Raw genomic sequence first — 8,796 nt, forward strand, 5'->3', positions numbered from 1 at the left:
GGGCCCTCATCAGAGAAGTCAGCCTGGGATTCGCCGAATGGACTTTCTGATCCCAGTTTGGCTGTAACTAAGATTCTCATCCCTTTATGAGGGCTTACCGAAAACTGTGCAGTGCAGGAGAAGCACATCTGGCCCAGGCCCGTTCAAACACAGCCGTGCCGCCATGACAGAGTGCCGGCCGGAGACCGAATCTGGTAAGTGGTGTGAGAAAAGACGTAATCGGTGGGAAACTCACATTAACAACAACAACAAGCTTTTTGAGAGGACGGGATGGCTCTCTGGATGGTGGAGAACAGGATCCTGCTGCACCCCAGAATAAACGCACAGGTTGAGGGGAGGGCTAGAAGGGCAGCTGGGTAAGATGTAAATGTTTAAAGTGGGGGGTGGTGTATACACTTACAGCGAGACCACCAAACTGCTGCTGTAAGCAATCTCTCCCACGCCGTCCCTTAACCAGCAGGGCCAGGGTCAGATACGTCTCCCTCTCTATGCCTGGCCCTCCACTTCAGCTTCATTTAGGCCCTCACAAAACCACCAGCCCTCGCTTTAAACCTTTCTGAATGGAATAACGAGCAGCAACAAGTACTTTCATTCAATACTGGCAGCGAAATGTGCTGAATCACCTTGGACAAGCACACAACAGCCATGAGGAATCTTCTCTAGTGCTGTTTCTGTGATCGCTTTTCTTGCTGTAGGACACAAGTCTGCCTGTTTGAAAAGTTATGTGGACAGAAAGCTATTTCGCAAAGACATTAAGTAAAGACTGGAAATGACTGCTCTTAATCCGGTCCAGTGTCTCCTAATATCCTGACTGCGTCTCCTTCAAATTCTTAAGAATACAGAATGATTGTTACTTTTGTACATGTGTAATCAGAAGTGAGACGTATCTTTGTGAGGGAGATGCCCTCAAGGATGCGGCCCGGAGAAATTGCATCATTCAACAGCGGCGTCAATAGCACTGCGATAAGCAGAGTGTGCCAGAACACAGCGGCAGTAATAGTGCTCAGGAAATAGTAATAGCAGCAGAACTGCCTAGTAATGTGGGAAAGGTCCTTTTATGTCAATGATCAGAGATAATGTAAAAGTGCAGAACCGTAGTAACCAAGACCCATGTTATTTGATCCTTGGCAGGCTACCTAGCTTGTTTACTAAATCGATGCATTTGTGGCGTGTACGCTTCCGGTGCAAACAAGCTGTTTTTAACAACTTTTGCATTCTGTGGATTTTGACCCAACAGTAAGTCAGTGATATTAAAGCCAAGAGAATTTGGGTCAAAAACAAACCATAGCTCAAATTCAGTGCCATGACTAGTCAAGATGGGTGTGGCCTGTATTTTTTCGGTGCTTCCTTAGCTTTGTAGGAAGCACCTGGTCATAAAATCCCTGTTACTTTTTTCCAGTTGACCTTTGAACCTTCACACGGCATGAGACGGAGATCTGATTTACTACCTTGTGGAGCTGAACTCCCTTCCATTATCTCTCCCAGGGCCTGACAAGTTACAAGTGTACGTCTGTAGAATGCGTTTAATCTCGTTTTCTTCAATAAGGGAAAAACTGCTGATGAACTGTGAGGAGGTTTCCTTTTATATTCTCAACTGTACATTAATTAAAAAAAATCTTTATTATAGTTCATAAACAGCATTAGTGTCTTCTTGCCTCTACCAGCTGCCTCTATATAGCTGGTAGGGCTCAAGGTATACAATTATGTCCAATTCATCTCATAAAGTCCTCCAGTCACGGCAACTAGTGAGCACCCACATTTTGCCATTTATAGCAAAAACCCCCCTAAAATCTAAAAACAACACACAAAAAGGCAAATCCAAACAATGTCAGAATCTTAAAACAGAGCAGACTGTAACACTTATAGCAAAGGACAGACAAAAGCTCAATGAGAAAGATTCCGAGCACTTGCTAGTCCCTGTTTCCACGGTGACTCATGGAGGGTTGCAGTGTGTATCTTGTCAGAATCTTTTCCTTCCTGAGTGATTGAGCTGATGTTCTCTGGGCAAGTGTTATCTTCTCACTTATCACTTCTAGTACTGTGTTTCTGATCAGACAACCAGATTTATGCTTCCATCTCCACCTGGTTCCAGGTCCTTGAGTTAATATTTACTGTTGATATCAAACATCATGCCTATTAAAGTATATCATATTAAAGCAAGATTTTGACATTTTAAACTAAATGCACTGGCTTTTGGTCATAGTAATGCCATAGTGTCCAGGACTCCAAATGCTCATTAACCCCAGCAAGCTTCAACGAAAGCATATGGAGCTATTATGACACAATTAATACGCGTTAGAACTGACAGGGGGTCGTTCACTACACAACCTCTGATTGCTAGAATGGATTTACGACAAGCGATTTGAAGATAAGTTTTTTTTATTGCCAATAGAAGGCACATGTTGTGCAGAGAAGTATCCCTATAGGATAACCAGCCATGCTAAATGTCAACATTAATTTCATGTTAACAGCAGTGCGTGCAGCACGTGGGCGTCAGAGCTACTGAGACATCAGTATCTGATGCTTTAGGAGATATGCTGAGGACTCCAGACGAAACGGGCCACGCTAAACCTGTAGAATAAGCAATTCTAGCATTTGAACTTTTGTAGTACCAGTATTTGGCAGGCACCTTCAGCCAGGGAGGCTTTCAGTAATGTTTTAGTCTCTACCAAATACATCCTTATGCTAGCATAGAGTTCAATGTCAAGAACACTTTCAGGCTAAAGTCCTGGTTTGTTTTGACATATTTGTTTTGCCTAAGTTGGCAACATGAATATTATATCTTGACAGCTCTGCATCTTGGCTGGTTTGAAATCAATGTTTTAAAGGTTTCAATTAGGCTCTACTATAGATCCATGTCCCATAATTCTAGAAAGACCTGCCTTTACTAAATACAGCCTCGGTCTCGAAACACAGTCAGTATTTTGACCAGTCGCATGGCATCGTGGGGAACCATGCATTTGGTTTAAAATTAAAATTCAGTTGGATTTGATGTCAGCACTTCCATCAAGACTTTATTCATCATGACATCATATCCATGCAGTTAATTTTGGACATAGGTAATTTATCTTCCTGGTAAAACAGCAGTGCCTTTGGCATTCTTGATTCCCATAGCCTCTTGTGGCCCACTGGAGTGTGTTTGCACTGAGCTGCCCGTTATTCCCAAACATCCATAATCTGAGAAGACTGTGGTACTTTTAAAGATTGAAGCTTTTTTTCTCCTGTAGAATTTAAAAATAGAACAGTAAAAGAAACCCAGACCTTGCGTAATATATGTCATAATATATCTTGTAATATATGTCTTAGATATTGATGTAACAATACCACATTAAGGAACAGAACAAACAAATGATTAAATGTGCGATGCAGTCTATCTTTCTAAACTCGGTCAATTGTTCTTGTTAAAATAAACTTGCCTTTAAATAGCAAGCATTCTGATTACAAACTTTGTCATTTTGGACTGATTTGAAGTAATTTTTCATGAGTATAACCCTAGCACAGTTGAAGCATAGTGAATAGTTGAAGCACAGAGTGTGTTAAGAGGGATGAAATTAGCTAAGCACACATTTCCAGTGTCATAAAATGGCTCCTTTACAGTGGTGTTTCACTGGGTGAATGCTAGGTGGATACCCTAAACCAGGTATCACCAAATGGCGGACCGCGGTCCGGATCCGGACCCGAACGCCATCCTGTCCGGACCCAATCACATTCCTGATTAACTGGATACGGACCCAATTTATTTTCAGACGAGTGTAACGCCCCCCCCCCCCCCTGCTCAACAACTTTCGTTCGCCACCGCGGCCCCGGACCTAAGGTCTGAGCTATCTGCCAAAAATGGACCGTGGAAAGATTTAATTGATTACCCCTGCCCTAAACCCTAACCCCTAACCTTAACCCAAACCCTAAACTTAGCCCCTAACCCTACCTCCTAATCCCTAAGCCTAACCCTAACCAATTACCCAAACCCTAACTCCTAACCTTAACCCAAACCCTAAAAATAACCCCTAACCCTACCTCCTAACCTCGAAGCCTATACCTAACCAATAACCCGACCCCTAACCCCTAACCTTAACCCAAACTCTACACCAAACCTTAACCCCTAACCCTACTTCCTAACCTCTAATCCTAAGTAATAACCCAAACCCTAACCTCTAACCCTAACCCATAACCCTAACTCAGGTAGCATCTCAGGAGTCATAGAGTGTGGCTCAAAAAATATATATATATACTGAATCCCTCCAACCTCACACTCTACCGGTGACCCCACACTCTACCTATGACCTCACATTCTACCTGTGACCCCACACTCTACCTGCAACCTCACTCTACCTGCGACCTCACACTCTACCTGTGACCCCACACTCTACCTGTGACCTCACATTCTACCTGTGACCCCACATTCTACCTGCGACCCCACACTCTACCTGTGACCTCAAACTCTACCTGTGACCTCAAACTCTACCTGTGACCCCACACTCTACCTGTGACCTCACATTCTACCTGTGACCCCACACTCTACCTGTGACCCCACACTCTACCTGCAACCTCACACTCTACCTGTGACCCCATGCCATAACTTTCAACCTCTGTGCCACACATACAGCTGAGCTTGAGCCAACAGCTGCCCTTAGTAGACAGGGCAGACAAGCTGGAGAATGTTTTTACATTTTACAAGGAGAACAGAAAGCACACAAGGATGTAAATGTTCATATAAATAAAGAGATTGGAGATTGGTTTGAGAGAAAAAGATTATGGGTTTAATAAATGGGGTGGGTGAATCCTATGTTTGCATAAGAAATACTCATTAAAATAAAAAAAAGCTAAATTCAGATATTTCTATATTGCCAAATTCAACATGTAGCTGAGTTTTTTGTTCCAAGTATCATTACCTTATCAGATATGGACATTTATCTAACTTTCTATACTCATTACGTTATTTATACTCATTATTTCCCATTCTAGCTCCATCACTCCATTATTCATTTAAATGGATTCTCCATTTGTTGAGTCACACTTACTAAGAACTGAGTCCTGCCCGACAAAATCATGACCTCTTAGTGGTTACCACGGTGCCCAGTTGGAAACTGTTTTATAACTCTCTACTCACTGTTTGTATGAATGAGCAGGTAGCATGCATCACCCAGGCAGTGTGGAATGACAGCATGTGAGATCATGAGCACACACACACACACACACACACACACGTGCACACACAGGCACACACAGGCACACATGTACGTGCACGCACACACACACACACACACACACACACACACACACACACACACACACACACACACACACACACACATATCCAAACATATACGCACATACACAGACACACACACTTATGTCACCCAAATTCGTCATCATATGTCCAGCCCCCTCTGACCAGTCACTCTCCTCTGACCAATCACGAGCCCTGTGGGGTTGGTGAGAAGATAAAGACAGAACAGGTTAAAAAAAACTGTCTGGGCCAATTCTCAAGCAGAAGCAGTACAGGCAGAGTACACAGTAGGCAGAGTGACTCAGGAATTACATGAACCAGAGACCACAGGCACCAAGCCATGAGTGTCGCCCCACTGAGTCAATGAGATGCTTAAAGACATGGCATAAAAAAAACCAAGGATCTGCCCCGTACAGCATAGTAACAGCGGCACATTCGGGTGTGTGTGTGTGTGTGTGTGTGCGCGTGTGTGTGTGCGTGTGGCGGCGGGGGTCGAAGGGTTTGTTCTCACACAGCTGTGAGGGCCAAAACCATTCTAGGTCGCTGAATTTCCCATCCGACGATCCAGACACATGTGGATATCGAGTTAAGCGCTGGCAGACACAGCCAAGAAGGGTGCGGCTAAAGTGCATGAGCGTGTGTGTGTGTGTGTTTGGATTCCACCCCCTCGTCCTCTATGTATAAATGGTCCATAACGTGCCATCCACGAGTAGCGGGGAAGAACCTGATGCCTTGAAAAGGACTGGGAGGAGATAGCCTACTGGCCTGAGTGAGAGGCACTGGCCTGGGTAGAAGACATTGGTTTGGGTAGAAGTCACTAGCCTTGATGGACCAGTTCCCTTGGCAGAAAGTGGAGCAGTTAGAGGCACTGGCCTGTGTTAGAGGCACTGGCCTGGGTAGAAGACAGTGGCCTGGGTGGGCCAGTTCCCTTGCCAGGCGGTGAGAGAACAGTGCAGGGCCTGCTCCACCATCTAAGAGCATCCAGAATTTATCGGTATCGGGCCTGGAGATTAGCCCTATCACCAGTGTAGTGGAAGATTAAAGGTCTGAAGGGGTCGCTACCTCTGCCTGCTAGCGGTGTGCGCCGGCTGGGACCCCTCCTCGATCGCCTAGCACTTGGTTCCCACAGCCTGTGGTTGTGAGCTCTGCTGGGTGCTGCAGCTCTGGGAGACAGGGTGGGGGAGCTGGGGGCGCTGGGAAAAGCCTGAGCTTCTTGTTCTCACATTCTGCTGAAGCTAGTGGCACACACACCAGATGTGTTTGTAAAGCGACTGACCACCACTGCTAGCATGAGGCAAGGTCAGACAGTGACTAGCACTGGTTAACAAAGACCAGCTAACAAAGTTAGCAATTAGCTCAAAATTAGATAAAAACTATTGTAAAACCAGTAATATATAGTGAAAACTAATAATAATGCTCAGTAATATTTATGTATATTTGATCTTAATTTAGTGGCTAAAGGTCCTAAACATAAAGGTGCGTCAGGACTGTCGTTGTCAAAGCCTTTGCATTATAAAAACGACAGCGCTAGTTTTTTTTGTTTGAAGTGCTAACGTTCGTTAAATCCTCCAAGCAGCCTCAGCTGCCAAATTATGTGTTAAACATCAGCAGTGATGTGCCACTCAGGGAAGGTGTTGAACTTGAAAAAGGTTTCAGAATAAACTTTTTGACTACTTATGAAGGTTTGTGTCAGTTTCACGAAGGGCTTATGTATGTGTCATGCAGCCCTGTGAATACCACCCTGTGCATTTTTTCTTCATGTTTTTTTTATGATATAAACATTACTGGCTGCCTGTGTTGTATTTTCCATCACAGCTTTGGTGAGATCCTGAAATCTTTTCAGAAAGCTCCCAGTGCCATTCTACTAAAGTGCTAAATTGCTCAATCATTTGTTTGTTTCAAACGAACTGTTTCTTTCTTGGCCAATATTTCAATTTTAATCCAAAACTAAGGCACTTTGAGAAAACGAGAGAAGAAAAAGGGGGGAGAGGGGTTAGATGTGACAATCTACAGGCGAGGAAACCACAGCTCAAAGTGCTGTGTTAGAACACCTCCATTTCCTTTACACAACGCAAGAGAGCAAGACGAGTGGGTGGAAGCAACACATAAGATAAGAGATGGGGGGAGAGAGAGAGAGAGAGAGAGAGAGAGAGAGAGAGAGAGAGAGAGAGAGAGAGAGAGAGAGAGAGAGAGAGAGAGAGAGAGAGAGAAAGAGAGACATTGCTTCTAGGTCAGTGACCCTGAGCAGGGCCTCTCGAGCAGTGCTCTCCTCTGGCTGACCAGAGGAAGGACGTGTGATGGTCTTGCTTCATTTTTGCTACCTTACCTAATTAGCTGATAGCACTCTCACAGTGTCCACATACAAAGTGGAGCATCAACAGGAAACCACCTTTATCAGGAGAACAGAGTCATAGGCTAGAAGACAGCTTGATGTATGTCAGACACAGCCTTGCTGGAAAAAAGCATACCCATGCTTTAAAAGTTAAGGGAGGTTGCAAAAAAATCTGCCTGGATTTCTATTCCTTAATTTTATAATACTACAGTACAGGCACTTTTGCTGCAGGAACTTGTATGCATTGTAAATTAGAAATAATAAAAACAACTCTGGAAAGGCTCAAATTGAGCACTAACCAGTCTGCACTCTTCATCCTACCAACATGGGTGTCCAAAAACTACAATGGTTGAATGCAAAAATAATAGACAGACTTACAGACTTACATTTACAAAAAAGACAGAGACACAGAGAGAGACAGACAGACAGAGAGGCCCTGTGTAAGGACTTTGACTCATGTGAACTGATGAATGCAGGCTCTTGTAATGAGAAAAGTTTCCATCGTAATTAAAATGAAAAAAAAAACTTGTCAATTCTAACTGAAAAGAGAAACATGTCAATTGTATAAATCTGTTGTAATCAAAGTCTGACTGGCTATGGCAACAAAGATTAGGGTTTGGGTTCGGGTTAGTGTTAGGGTTAAGGTTTTGTGTTCAGGTTAGAATTAGGGTTCGCGATTGGGTTTGGGTTCAGGTTAGTGTTGGGTTTTGGTTAGTGTTCAGGTTAGTGTTGGGTTTGGGTTCAGGTTCAGGCTTGTGTTCAGGTTAGAGTTAGAGTTAACGATAGGGTTTGGGTTCAGGTTAGTGTTGGGTTTGGGTTAGTGTTCAGGTTAGTGTTAGGATTTGGGTTCAGATTTAGAGTTAGGGTTTGGGTTCATGTTTAGTGTTAGGGTTGGGTTAGTGTTCAGGATAGTGTTAGGGTTTGGGTTCAGGTTAGAGTTAGGGTTTGGGTTCTCAACTATGGCCTGCTGCTTGTCCCCTCCCCCACATGCTTCTCAGATAACACCTTCCCTCTAGAGACCTGAACTACATCAGACAACATGCATGTCCTTAAAAGAAACCATGAAAAATTATGGAAATGGAGAAACGACAGCAAAGTCTCGCCATGGAGAAACAACCACACGTCAGAGGTCACGCCCCCCAAGGACATGACTGGGTTTCTCATCCGACCAGAGCAGAACTGTCTTCGCCACGTTTGGGAAGAGATTCATGCATGAAGCATGTCGGGAATGAGCACG

This window comes from Brachyhypopomus gauderio, unplaced genomic scaffold (genome assembly GCF_052324685.1).
Source record: "Brachyhypopomus gauderio isolate BG-103 unplaced genomic scaffold, BGAUD_0.2 sc106, whole genome shotgun sequence".
NCBI lineage: Eukaryota > Metazoa > Chordata > Actinopteri > Gymnotiformes > Hypopomidae > Brachyhypopomus > Brachyhypopomus gauderio.